Source organism: Globicephala melas, chromosome 19 (genome assembly GCF_963455315.2).
Source record: "Globicephala melas chromosome 19, mGloMel1.2, whole genome shotgun sequence".
In the NCBI taxonomy this organism is placed as follows: Eukaryota; Metazoa; Chordata; class Mammalia; order Artiodactyla; family Delphinidae; genus Globicephala; species Globicephala melas.
This window is the reverse complement of record NC_083332.1, coordinates 21,534,928-21,549,521: the sequence shown is the minus strand read 5'-3', so window position 1 is coordinate 21,549,521 and position 14,594 is coordinate 21,534,928.

Below are 14,594 nucleotides of genomic sequence, written 5' to 3'. Positions count from 1 at the left end.
CTGAAGCACACTCATCGCGCCCACCTTCTCTTTGCTGCCGGAAGGCCTCACATAAGAGGCCTGAGTTTACTCGTGACGGAAGCCGTCTGAGTGTACTCGTGTGAGGCCTGCTGCTCTCAGTTCCTTGCTGGGAGCTTCAGCAAGAGCACTCTGGAGCTCGCCGACAAAAGAATTGTGAGCCTCCCCCGGCCTCAGGTAAAAGTCCAGATTTCCCCCGTCAGTAACACCTCGGAGTGCCATAGGAGCGAAGGAGCATGCGTGAACGGAATGCTTCAACAGTGCTAGGGATTTATTTCACGAGACACTGTGCACTCACGTTCGTTGTAACAACTGTCAAAGGGCAGTGTATGCCTTCCAACTCCTCTGTTGCGTTTGAGCCACAGGAAGTAAACGCGTTCGTTTGATTAAGGTCCGAGAACGTGCAACGACGATGGCCAAGCGCTGCCCTGTTCGCTCGAAAGCTCTCGATTGTTCGGCCTTCCAACGGCCTCAGGCTACGCAGTTGTAAACAGCCTTACATTCCATGCTGGTGTGCCCCCAGTTAGGAATTTGGGCTCTTCTGTGAGACACCAATGTGCGTCCCAAATGAAACCGGCGGGCTCCCCCAGGACGTCTGCGTACGGCAGTCGGTTGCCAGCTGTTTACTTCCAGCCGGAGAACGAAAAAGAGGACAGCTTTCCCAGGGACAATTCTGGACCCTTGGGACCATCCAGAATCACCAAAGCCTCAACTTTGCACGGCCTGGGGAACGGTCTTCCTCACGTCCAGCAATCCCCACGTCAAAACCTTTCTCAGCAGAGGCAGGCACTCTCTCCCTTGTACTAGATAGCTCGGCAGAGCCTTCCGAGAAACATGCTGCGTCATTCAGCTTGAACGTGGGACGCGGAGGGGAGAGTACGCTTTCTCCCCGTTTGGAGGCGCCTTGCGCTTGGCTTCAAAGCTGCCTGAACAGCACTAGCGGCCCGACGTCTCTGCACGGCAGGATTGTCGTTGTGGGCCGAGGCTGCGTGTTCTCTGAAAGCGAAAACCGTGCTGGCAATCCCTTTCTAGGAACTCCTCCCACGGCACCACATGTTCAGCTCCGGCCGAACGAAAGGTGACCTCAGGCCTCAAGGTAAGTTCCAGTGTTTCACGTCGGGGGAGTTGGGTGTGCAATGGTTTCCATGAGGCCATACTCCACCACGGAGTGCCTTAACTCTGCGCCGCTCCTGGGGGCACACAGGATAGGAGCTCGTTCGCCAATTTCGCAGGATGACTTCTCTCCGTGCCGGAACGGCGGCTCCTGGCTTCTGAGGAACCTTAGCCTAAACAGGCCCCTGGAGAAAGCTCTTCACATTCATAGCAAGGGCAACGTACTGCTCTCTGGCTTGCCTGGGTTGAGTGCCCCAGTCGTCAAAGAGCCTCGCGAAGGCAGTGCTGCGCAGACTCCCTCTGCCAGTCGCACGGCCTCCTTGACTGAAAGAGAACTGCAGTGCCAAAAGGCACCGTGCTGACGACTGGCTCCAGGAGGAGACTCGGGACAGCACTCTCACAGAAGCGAAAGCCAGGCTGTGGGCCCAGCCTGAGGACCAGCACGCTGTCCACACTTAACACAGCTAAGGCGTGAGCCAGACGACAGCCTTGGTCACTGAGGCCTATCTAAGGTACTGCCATACTTACCCACTAGATCCCACGCAGAGGTCCCTGTGCCCAAAAGGGCCTCCATGGAAGGGCCCTGTTCCTCCCGTGTGTTTCCTTGAGGTAATCAGAAACCACTGAGGATAACTACGTGAGCTCCGCTTTGAAACTGGGCGACCCTGGGCAAACCTTATTCCCCTCCGTGGTAGACGAGACAGTTGCGGGTCCTAAGCTGCCTGAAGCACACTCCTCGCGCCCACCTTCTCTTTGCTGCCGGAAGGCCTCACATAAGAGGCCTGAGTTTACTCGTGACGGAAGCCGTCTGAGTGTACTCGTGTGAGGCCTGCTGCTCTCAGTTCCTTGCTGGGAGCTTCAGCAAGAGCACTCTGGAGCTCGCCGACAAAAGAATTGTGAGCCTCCCCCGGCCTCAGGTAAAAGTCCAGATTTCCCCCGTCAGTAACACCTCGGAGTGCCATAGGAGCGAAGGAGCATGCGTGAACGGAATGCTTCAACAGTGCTAGGGATTTATTTCACGACACACTGTGCACTCACGTTCGTTGTAACAACTGTCAAAGGGCAGTGTATGCCTTCCAACCCCTCTGTTGCGTTTGAGCCACAGGAAGTAAACGCGTTCGTTTGATTAAGGTCCGAGAACGTGCAACGACGATGGCCAAGCGCTGCCCTGTTCGCTCGAAAGCTCTCGATTGTTCGGCCTTCCAACGGCCTCAGGCTACGCAGTTGTAAACAGCCTTACATTCCATGCTGGTGTGCCCCCAGTTAGGAATTTGGGCTCTTCTGTGAGACACCAATGTGCGTCCCAAATGAAACCGGCGGGCTCCCCCAGGACGTCTGCGTACGGCAGTCGGTTGCCAGATGTTTACTTCCAGCCGGAGAACGAAAAAGAGGACAGCTTTCCCAGGGACAATTCTGGACCCTTGGGACCATCCAGAAACACCAAAGCCTCAACTTTGCACGGCCTGGGGAACGCTCTTCCTCACGTCCAGCAATCCCCACGTCAAAACCTTTCTCAGCAGAGGCAGGCACTCTCTCCCTTGTACTAGATAGCTCGGCAGAGCCTTCCGAGAAACATGCTGCGTCATTCAGCTTGAACGTGGGACGCGGAGGGGAGAGTACGCTTTCTCCCCGTTTGGAGGAGCCTTGCGCTTGGCTTCAAAGCTGCCTGAACAGCCATAGCGGCCCGACGTCTCTGCACGGCAGGATTGTCGTTGTGGGCCGAGGCTGCGTGTTCTCTGAAAGCGAAAACCGTGCTGGCAATCCCTTTCTAGAAACTCCTCCCACGGCACCACATGTTCAGCTCCGGCCGAACGAAAGGTGACCTCAGGCCTCAAGGTAAGTTCCAGTGTTTCACGTCGGGGGAGTTGGGTGTGCAGTGGTTTCCATGAGGCCATACTCCACCACGGAGTGCCTTAACTCTGCGCCGCTCCTGGGGGCACACAGGATAGGAGCTCGTTCGCCAATTTCGCAGGATGACTTCTCTCCGTGCCGGAACGGCGGCTCCTGGCTTCTGAGGAACCTTAGCCTAAACAGGCCCCTGGAGAAAGCTCTTCACATTCATAGCAAGGGCAACGTACTGCTCTCTGGCTTGCCTGGGTTGAGTGCCCCAGTCGTCAAAGAGCCTCGCGAAGGCAGTGCTGCGCAGACTCCCTCTGCCAGTCGCACGGCCTCCTTGACTGAAAGAGAACTGCAGTGCCAAAAGGCACCGTGCTGACGACTGGCTCCAGGAGGAGACTCGGGACAGCACTCTCACAGAAGCGAAAGCCAGGCTGTGGGCCCAGCCTGAGGGCCAGCACGCTGTCCACACTTAACACAGCTAAGGCGTGAGCCAGACGACAGCCTTGGTCACTGAGGCCTATCTAAGGTACTGCCATACTTACCCACTAGATCCCACGCAGAGGTCCCTGTGCCCAAAAGGGCCTCCATGGAAGGGCCCTGTTCCTCCCGTGTGTTTCCTTGAGGTAATCAGAAACCACTGAGGATAACTACGTGAGCTCCGCTTTGAAACTGGGCGACCCTGGGCAAACCTTATTCCCCTCCGTGGTAGACGAGACAGTTGCGGGTCCTAAGCTGCCTGAAGCACACTCCTCGCGCCCACCTTCTCTTTGCTGCAGAAGGCCTCACATAAGAGGCCTGAGTTTACTCGTGACGGAAGCCGTCTGAGTGTACTCGTGTGAGGCCTGCTGCTCTCAGTTCCTTGCTGGGAGCTTCAGCAAGAGCACTCTGGAGCTCGCCGACAAAAGAATTGTGAGCCTCCCCCGGCCTCAGGTAAAAGTCCAGATTTCCCCCGTCAGTAACACCTCGGAGTGCCATAGGAGCGAAGGAGCATGCGTGAACGGAATGCTTCAACAGTGCTAGGGATTTATTTCACGAGACACTGTGCACTCACGTTCGTTGTAACAACTGTCAAAGGGCAGGGTATGCCTTCCAACTCCTCTGTTGCGTTTGAGCCACAGGAAGTAAACGCGTTCGTTTGATTAAGGTCCGAGAACGTGCAACAACGATGGCCAAGCGCTGCCCTGTTCGCTCGAAAGCTCTCGATTGTTCGGCCTTCCAACGGCCTCAGGCTACGCAGTTGTAAACAGCCTTACATTCCATGCTGGTGTGCCCCCAGTTAGGAATTTGGGCTCTGCGGTGAGACACCAATGTGCGTCCCAAATGAAACCGGCGGGCTCCCCCAGGACGTCTGCGTACGGCAGTCGGTTGCCAGCTGTTTACTTCCAGCCGGAGAACGAAAAAGAGGACAGCTTTCCCAGGGACAATTCTGGACCCTTGGGACCATCCAGAATCACCAAAGCCTCAACTTTGCACGGCCTGGGGAACGCTCTTCCTCACGTCCAGCAATCCCCACGTCAAAACCTTTCTCAGCAGAGGCAGGCACTCTCTCCCTTGTACTAGATAGCTCGGCAGAGCCTTCCGAGAAACATGCTGCGTCATTCAGCTTGAACGTGGGACGCGGAGGGGAGAGTACGCTTTCTCCCCGTTTGGAGGCGCCTTGCGCTTGGCTTCAAAGCTGCCTGAACAGCACTAGCGGCCCGACGTCTCTGCACGGCAGGATTGTCGTTGTGGGCCGAGGCTGCGTGTTCTCTGAAAGCGAAAACCGTGCTGGCAATCCCTTTCTAGGAACTCCTCCCACGGCACCACATGTTCAGATCCGGCCGAACGAAAGGTGACCTCAGGCCTCAAGGTAAGTTCCAGTGTTTCACGTCGGGGGAGTTGGGTGTGCAATGGTTTCCATGAGGCCATACTCCACCACGGAGTGCCTTAACTCTGCGCCGCTCCTGGGGGCACACAGGATAGGAGCTCGTTCGCCAATTTCGCAGGATGACTTCTCTCCGTGCCGGAACGGCGGCTCCTGGCTTCTGAGGAACCTTAGCCTAAACAGGCCCCTGGAGAAAGCTCTTCACATTCATAGCAAGGGCAACGTACTCCTCTCTGGCTTGCCTGGGTTGAGTGCCCCCGTCGTCAAAGAGCCTCGCGAAGGCAGTGCTGCGCAGACTCCCTCTGCCAGTCGCACGGCCTCCTTGACTGAAAGAGAACTGCAGTGCCAAAAGGCACCTTGCTGACGACTGGCTCCAGGAGGAGACTCGGGACAGCACTCTCACAGAAGCGAAAGCCAGGCTGTGGGCCCAGCCTGAGGACCAGCACGCTGTCCACACTTAACACAGCTAAGGCGTGAGCCAGACGACAGCCTTGGTCACTGAGGCCTATCTAAGGTACTGCCATACTTACCCACTAGATCCCACGCAGAGGTCCCTGTGCCCAAAAGGGCCTCCATGGAAGGGCCCTGTTCCTCCCGTGTGTTTCCTTGAGGTAATCAGAAACCACTGAGGATAACTACGTGAGCTCCGCTTTGAAACTGGGCGACCCTGGGCAAACCTTATTCCCCTCCGTGGTAGACGAGACAGTTGCGGGTCCTAAGCTGCCTGAAGCACACTCATCGCGCCCACCTTCTCTTTGCTGCCGGAAGGCCTCACATAAGAGGCCTGAGTTTACTCGTGACGGAAGCCGTCTGAGTGTACTCGTGTGAGGCCTGCTGCTCTCAGTTCCTTGCTGGGAGCTTCAGCAAGAGCACTCTGGAGCTCGCCGACAAAAGAATTGTGAGCCTCCCCCGGCCTCAGGTAAAAGTCCAGATTTCCCCCGTCAGTAACACCTCGGAGTGCCATAGGAGCGAAGGAGCATGCGTGAACGGAATGCTTCAACAGTGCTAGGGATTTATTTCACGAGACACTGTGCACTCACGTTCGTTGTAACAACTGTCAAAGGGCAGTGTATGCCTTCCAACTCCTCTGTTGCGTTTGAGCCACAGGAAGTAAACGCGTTCGTTTGATTAAGGTCCGAGAACGTGCAACGACGATGGCCAAGCGCTGCCCTGTTCGCTCGAAAGCTCTCGATTGTTCGGCCTTCCAACGGCCTCAGGCTACGCAGTTGTAAACAGCCTTACATTCCATGCTGGTGTGCCCCCAGTTAGGAATTTGGGCTCTTCTGTGAGACACCAATGTGCGTCCCAAATGAAACCGGCGGGCTCCCCCAGGACGTCTGCGTACGGCAGTCGGTTGCCAGCTGTTTACTTCCAGCCGGAGAACGAAAAAGAGGACAGCTTTCCCAGGGACAATTCTGGACCCTTGGGACCATCCAGAATCACCAAAGCCTCAACTTTGCACGGCCTGGGGAACGGTCTTCCTCACGTCCAGCAATCCCCACGTCAAAACCTTTCTCAGCAGAGGCAGGCACTCTCTCCCTTGTACTAGATAGCTCGGCAGAGCCTTCCGAGAAACATGCTGCGTCATTCAGCTTGAACGTGGGACGCGGAGGGGAGAGTACGCTTTCTCCCCGTTTGGAGGCGCCTTGCGCTTGGCTTCAAAGCTGCCTGAACAGCACTAGCGGCCCGACGTCTCTGCACGGCAGGATTGTCGTTGTGGGCCGAGGCTGCGTGTTCTCTGAAAGCGAAAACCGTGCTGGCAATCCCTTTCTAGGAACTCCTCCCACGGCACCACATGTTCAGCTCCGGCCGAACGAAAGGTGACCTCAGGCCTCAAGGTAAGTTCCAGTGTTTCACGTCGGGGGAGTTGGGTGTGCAATGGTTTCCATGAGGCCATACTCCACCACGGAGTGCCTTAACTCTGCGCCGCTCCTGGGGGCACACAGGATAGGAGCTCGTTCGCCAATTTCGCAGGATGACTTCTCTCCGTGCCGGAACGGCGGCTCCTGGCTTCTGAGGAACCTTAGCCTAAACAGGCCCCTGGAGAAAGCTCTTCACATTCATAGCAAGGGCAACGTACTGCTCTCTGGCTTGCCTGGGTTGAGTGCCCCAGTCGTCAAAGAGCCTCGCGAAGGCAGTGCTGCGCAGACTCCCTCTGCCAGTCGCACGGCCTCCTTGACTGAAAGAGAACTGCAGTGCCAAAAGGCACCGTGCTGACGACTGGCTCCAGGAGGTGACTCGGGACAGCACTCTCACAGAAGCGAAAGCCAGGCTGTGGGCCCAGCCTGAGGACCAGCACGCTGTCCACACTTAACACAGCTAAGGCGTGAGCCAGACGACAGCCTTGGTCACTGAGGCCTATCTAAGGTACTGCCATACTTACCCACTAGATCCCACGCAGAGGTCCCTGTGCCCAAAAGGGCCTCCATGGAAGGGCCCTGTTCCTCCCGTGTGTTTCCTTGAGGTAATCAGAAACCACTGAGGATAACTACGTGAGCTCCGCTTTGAAACTGGGCGACCCTGGGCAAACCTTATTCCCCTCCGTGGTAGACGAGACAGTTGCGGGTCCTAAGCTGCCTGAAGCACACTCCTCGCGCCCACCTTCTCTTTGCTGCCGGAAGGCCTCACATAAGAGGCCTGAGTTTACTCGTGACGGAAGCCGTCTGAGTGTACTCGTGTGAGGCCTGCTGCTCTCAGTTCCTTGCTGGGAGCTTCAGCAAGAGCACTCTGGAGCTCGCCGACAAAAGAATTGTGAGCCTCCCCCGGCCTCAGGTAAAAGTCCAGATTTCCCCCGTCAGTAACACCTCGGAGTGCCATAGGAGCGAAGGAGCATGCGTGAACGGAATGCTTCAACAGTGCTAGGGATTTATTTCACGAGACACTGTGCACTCACGTTCGTTGTAACAACTGTCAAAGGGCAGTGTATGCCTTCCAACCCCTCTGTTGCGTTTGAGCCACAGGAAGTAAACGCGTTCGTTTGATTAAGGTCCGAGAACGTGCAACGACGATGGCCAAGCGCTGCCCTGTTCGCTCGAAAGCTCTCGATTGTTCGGCCTTCCAACGGCCTCAGGCTACGCAGTTGTAAACAGCCTTACATTCCATGCTGGTGTGCCCCCAGTTAGGAATTTGGGCTCTTCTGTGAGACACCAATGTGCGTCCCAAATGAAACCGGCGGGCTCCCCCAGGACGTCTGCGTACGACAGTCGGTTGCCAGATGTTTACTTCCAGCCGGAGAACGAAAAAGAGGACAGCTTTCCCAGGGACAATTCTGGACCCTTGGGACCATCCAGAAACACCAAAGCCTCAACTTTGCACGGCCTGGGGAACGCTCTTCCTCACGTCCAGCAATCCCCACGTCAAAACCTTTCTCAGCAGAGGCAGGCACTCTCTCCCTTGTACTAGATAGCTCGGCAGAGCCTTCCGAGAAACATGCTGCGTCATTCAGCTTGAACGTGGGACGCGGAGGGGAGAGTACGCTTTCTCCCCGTTTGGAGGCGCCTTGCGCTTGGCTTCAAAGCTGCCTGAACAGCCATAGCGGCCCGACGTCTCTGCACGGCAGGATTGTCGTTGTGGGCCGAGGCTGCGTGTTCTCTGAAAGCGAAAACCGTGCTGGCAATCCCTTTCTAGAAACTCCTCCCACGGCACCACATGTTCAGCTCCGGCCGAACGAAAGGTGACCTCAGGCCTCAAGGTAAGTTCCAGTGTTTCACGTCGGGGGAGTTGGGTGTGCAGTGGTTTCCATGAGGCCATACTCCACCACGGAGTGCCTTAACTCTGCGCCGCTCCTGGGGGCACACAGGATAGGAGCTCGTTCGCCAATTTCGCAGGATGACTTCTCTCCGTGCCGGAACGGCGGCTCCTGGCTTCTGAGGAACCTTAGCCTAAACAGGCCCCTGGAGAAAGCTCTTCACATTCATAGCAAGGGCAACGTACTGCTCTCTGGCTTGCCTGGGTTGAGTGCCCCAGTCGTCAAAGAGCCTCGCGAAGGCAGTGCTGCGCAGACTCCCTCTGCCAGTCGCACGGCCTCCTTGACTGAAAGAGAACTGCAGTGCCAAAAGACACCGTGCTGACGACTGGCTCCAGGAGGAGTCTCGGGACAGCACTACCACAGAATCGAAAGCTAGGCTGTGGGCCCAGCCTGAGGACCAGCACGTTGTCCACACTTAGCACAGGTAAGGCGTGAGCCAGACGACAGCCTTGGTCACTGAGGCCTATCTAAGGTACTGCCATACTTACCCACTAGATCCCACGCAGAGGTCCCTGTGCCCAAAAGGGCCTCCATGGAAGGGCCCTGTTCCTCCCGTGTGTTTCCTTGAGGTAATCAGAAACCACTGAGGATAACTACGTGAGCTCCGCTTTGAAACTGGGCGACGCTGGGCAAACCTTATTCCCCTCCGTGGTAGACCAGACAGTTGCGGGTCCTAAGCTGCCTGAAGCACACTCCTCGCGCCCACCTTCTCTTTGCTGCCAGAAGGGCTCACATAAGAGGCCTGAGTTTACTCGTGACGGAAGCCGTCTGAGTGTACTCGTGTGAGGCCTGCTGCTCTCAGTTCCTTGCTGGGAGCTTCAGCAAGAGAACTCTGGAGCTCGCCGACAAAAGAATTGTGAGCCCCCCCCCCCCCGGCCTCAGGTAAAAGTCCAGATTTCCCCCGTCAGTAACACCTCGGAGTGCCATAGGAGCGAAGGAGCATGCGTGAACGGAATGCTTCAACAGTTCTAGGGATTTATTTCACGAGACACTGCACACTCACGTTCGTTGTAACAACTGTCAAAGGGCACTGTATGCCTTCCAACTCCTCTGTTGCGTTTGAGCCACAGGAAGTAAACGCATTCGTTTGATTAAGGTGCGAGAACGTGCAACGACGATGGCCAAGCGCTGCCCTGTTCGCTCGAAAGCTCTCGATTGTACGGCCTTCCAACGGCCTCAGGCTACGCAGTTGTAAACAGCCTTACATTCCATGCTGGTGTGCCCCCAGTTAGGAATTTGGGCTCTGCGATGAGACACCAATGTGCGTCCCAAATGAAACCAGCGGGCTCCCCCAGGACGTCTGCGTACGGCAGTCGGTTGCCAGCTGTTTACTTCCAGCCGGAGAACGAAAAAGAGGACAGCTTTCCCAGGGACAATTCTGGACCCTTGGGACCATCCAGAATCACCAAAGCCTAAACGTTGCACGGCCTGGGGAACGCTCTTCCTCACGTCCAGCAATCCCCACGTCAAAACCTTTCTCAGCAGAGGCAGGCACTCTCTCCCTTGTACTAGATAGCTCGGCAGAGCCTTCCGAGAAACATGCTGCGTCATTCAGCTTGAACGTGGGACGCGGCGGGGAGAGTACGCTTTCTCCCCGTTTGGAGGTGCCTTGCGCTTGGCTTCAAAGCTGCCTGAACAGCACTAGCGGCCCGACGTCTCTGCACGGCAGGATTGTCGTTGTGGGCCGAGGCTGCGTGTTCTCTGAAAGCGAAAACCGTGCTGGCAATCCCTTTCTAGAAACTCCTCCCACGGCACCACATGTTCAGCTCCGGCCGAACGAAAGGTGACCTCAGGCCTCAAGGTAAGTTCCAGTGTTTCACGTCGGGGGAGTTGGGTGTGCAGTGGTTTCCATGAGGCCATACTCCACCACGGAGTGCCTTAACTCTGCGCCGCTCCTGGGGGCACACAGGATAGGAGCTCGTTCGCCAATTTCGCAGGATGACTTCTCTCCGTGCCGGGACGGCGGCTCCTGGCTTCTGAGGAACCTTAGCCTAAACAGGCCCCTGGAGAAAGCTCTTCACATTCATAGCAAGGGCAACGTACTGCTCTCTGGCTTGCCTGGGTTGAGTGCCCCAGTCGTCAAAGAGCCTCGCGAAGGCAGTGCTGTGCAGACTCCCTCTGCCAGTCGCACGGCCTCCTTGACTGAAAGAGAACTGCAGTGCCAAAAGGCACCGTGCTGACGACTGGCTCCAGGAGGAGTCTCGGGACAGCACTACCACAGAATCGAAAGCTAGGCTGTGGGCCCAGCCTGAGGACCAGCACGTTGTCCACACTTAACACAGCTAAGGCATGAGCCAGACGACAGCCTTGGTCACTGAGGCCTATCTAAGGTACTGCCATACTTACCCACTAGATCCCACGCAGAGGTCCCTGTGCCCAAAAGGGCCTCCATGGAAGGGCCCTGTTCCTCCCGTGTGTTTCCTTGAGGTAATCAGAAACCACTGAGGATAACTACGTGAGCTCCGCTTTGAAACTGGGCGACCCTGGGCAAACCTTATTCCCCTCCGTGGTAGACGAGACAGTTGCGGGTCCTAAGCTGCCTGAAGCACACTCCTCGCGCCCACCTTCTCTTTGCTGCCGGAAGGCCTCACATAAGAGGCCTGAGTTTACTCGTGACGGAAGCCGTCTGAGTGTAGTCGTGTGAGGCCTGCTGCTCTCAGTTCCTTGCTGGGAGCTTCAGCAAGAGCACTCTGCAGCTCGCCGACAAAAGAATTGTGAGCCCCCCCCCCCGGCCTCAGGTAAAAGTCCAGATTTCCCCCGTCAGTAACACCTCGGAGTGCCATAGGAGCGAAGGAGCATGCGTGAACGGAATGCTTCAACAGTGCTAGGGATTTATTTCACGAGACACTGTGCACTCACGTTCGTTGTAACAACTGTCAAAGGGCACTGTATGCCTTCCAACTCCTCTGTTGCGTTTGAGCCACAGGAAGTAAACGCATTCGTTTGATTAAGGTCCGAGAACGTGCAACGACGATGGCCAAGCGCTGCCCTGTTCGCTCGAAAGCTCTCGATTGTTCGGCCTTCCAACGGCCTCAGGCTACGCAGTTGTAAACAGCCTTACATTCCATGCTGGTGTGCCCCCAGTTAGGAATTTGGGCTCTGCGGTGAGACACCAATGTGCGTCCCAAATGAAACCAGCGGGCTCCCCCAGGACGTCTGCGTACGGCAGTCGGTTGCCAGCTGTTTACTTCCAGCCGGAGAACGAAAAAGAGGACAGCTTTCCCAGGGACAATTCTGGACCCTTGGGACCATCCAGAATCACCAAAGCCTAAACGTTGCACGGCCTGGGGAACGCTCTTCCTCACGTCCAGCAATCCCCACGTCAAAACCTTTCTCAGCAGAGGCAGGCACTCTCTCCCTTGTACTAGATAGCTCGGCAGAGCCTTCCGAGAAACATGCTGCGTCATTCAGCTTGAACGTGGGACGCGGAGGGGAGAGTACGCTTTCTCCCCGTTTGGAGGCGCCTTGCGCTTGGCTTCAAAGCTGCCTGAACAGCACTAGCGGCCCGACGTCTCTGCACGGCAGGATTGTCGTTGTGGGCCGAGGCTGCGTGTTCTCTGAAAGCGAAAACCGTGCTGGCAATCCCTTTCTAGAAACTCCTCCCACGGCACCACATGTTCAGCTCCGGCCGAACGAAAGGTGACCTCAGGCCTCAAGGTAAGTTCCAGTGTTTCACGTCGGGGGAGTTGGGTGTGCAGTGGTTTCCATGAGGCCATACTCCACCACGGAGTGCCTTAACTCTGCGCCGCTCCTGGGGGCACACAGGATAGGAGCTCGTTCGCCAATTTCGCAGGATGACTTCTCTCCGTGCCGGGACGGCGGCTCCTGGCTTCTGAGGAACCTTAGCCTAAACAGGCCCCTGGAGAAAGCTCTTCACATTCATAGCAAGGGCAACGTACTGCTCTCTGGCTTGCCTGGGTTGAGTGCCCCAGTCGTCAAAGAGCCTCGCGAAGGCAGTGCTGCGCAGACTCCCTCTGCCAGTCGCACGGCCTCCTTGACTGAAAGAGAACTGCAGTGCCAAAAGACACCGTGCTGACGACTGGCTCCAGGAGGAGTCTCGGGACAGCACTACCACAGAATCGAAAGCTAGGCTGTGGGCCCAGCCTGAGGACCAGCACGTTGTCCACACTTAGCACAGGTAAGGCGTGAGCCAGACGACAGCCTTGGTCACTGAGGCCTATCTAAGGTACTGCCATACTTACCCACTAGATCCCACGCAGAGGTCCCTGTGCCCAAAAGGGCCTCCATGGAAGGGCCCTGTTCCTCCCGTGTGTTTCCTTGAGGTAATCAGAAACCACTGAGGATAACTACGTGAGCTCCGCTTTGAAACTGGGCGACGCTGGGCAAACCTTATTCCCCTCCGTGGTAGACCAGACAGTTGCGGGTCCTAAGCTGCCTGAAGCACACTCCTCGCGCCCACCTTCTCTTTGCTGCCAGAAGGGCTCACATAAGAGGCCTGAGTTTACTCGTGACGGAAGCCGTCTGAGTGTACTCGTGTGAGGCCTGCTGCTCTCAGTTCCTTGCTGGGAGCTTCAGCAAGAGAACTCTGGAGCTCGCCGACAAAAGAATTGTGAGCTCCCCCCCCCCCGGCCTCAGGTAAAAGTCCAGATTTCCCCCGTCAGTAACACCTCGGAGTGCCATAGGAGCGAAGGAGCATGCGTGAACGGAATGCTTCAACAGTTCTAGGGATTTATTTCACGAGACACTGCACACTCACGTTCGTTGTAACAACTGTCAAAGGGCACTGTATGCCTTCCAACTCCTCTGTTGCGTTTGAGCCACAGGAAGTAAACGCATTCGTTTGATTAAGGTCCGAGAACGTGCAACGAAGATGGCGAAGCGCTGCCCTGTTCGCTCGAAAGCTCTCGATTGTACGGCCTTCCAACGGCCTCAGGCTACGCAGTTGTAAACAGCCTTACATTCCATGCTGGTGTGCCCCCAGTTAGGAATTTGGGCTCTGCGATGAGACACCAATGTGCGTCCCAAATGAAACCAGCGGGCTCCCCCAGGACGTCTGCGTACGGCAGTCGGTTGCCAGCTGTTTACTTCCAGCCGGAGAACGAAAAAGAGGACAGCTTTCCCAGGGACAATTCTGGACCCTTGGGACCATCCAGAATCACCAAAGCCTAAACGTTGCACGGCCTGGGGAACGCTCTTCCTCACGTCCAGCAATCCCCACGTCAAAACCTTTCTCAGCAGAGGCAGGCACTCTCTCCCTTGTACTAGATAGCTCGGCAGAGCCTTCCGAGAAACATGCTGCGTCATTCAGCTTGAACGTGGGACGCGGAGGGGAGAGTACGCTTTCTCCCCGTTTGGAGGCGCCTTGCGCTTGGCTTCAAAGCTGCCTGAACAGCACTAGCGGCCCGACGTCTCTGCACGGCAGGATTGTCGTTGTGGGCCGAGGCTGCGTGTTCTCTGAAAGCGAAAACCGTGCTGGCAATCCCTTTCTAGGAACTCCTCCCACGGCACCACATGTTCAGATCCGGCCGAACGAAAGGTGACCTCAGGCCTCAAGGTAAGTTCCAGTGTTTCACGTCGGGGGAGTTGGGTGTGCAGTGGTTTCCATGAGGCCATACTCCACCACGGAGTGCCTTAACTCTGCGCCGCTCCTGGGGGCACACAGGATAGGAGCTCGTTCGCCAATTTCGCAGGATGACTTCTCTCCGTGCCGGAACTGCGGCTCCTGGCTTCTGAGGAACCTTAGCCTAAACAGGCCCCTGGAGAAAGCTCTTCACATTCATAGCAAGGGCAACGTACTGCTCTCTGGCTTGCCTGGGTTGAGTGCCCCCGTCGTCAAAGAGCCTCGCGAAGGCAGTGCTGCGCAGACTCCCTCTGCCAGTCGCACGGCCTCCTTGACTGAAAGAGAACTGCAGTGCCAAAAGGCACCGTGCTGACGACTGGCTCCAGGAGGAGACTCGGGACAGCACTCTCACAGAAGCGAAAGCCAGGCTGTGGGCCCAGCCTGAGGACCAGCACGTTGTCCACACTTAACACAGCTAAGGCGTGAGCCAG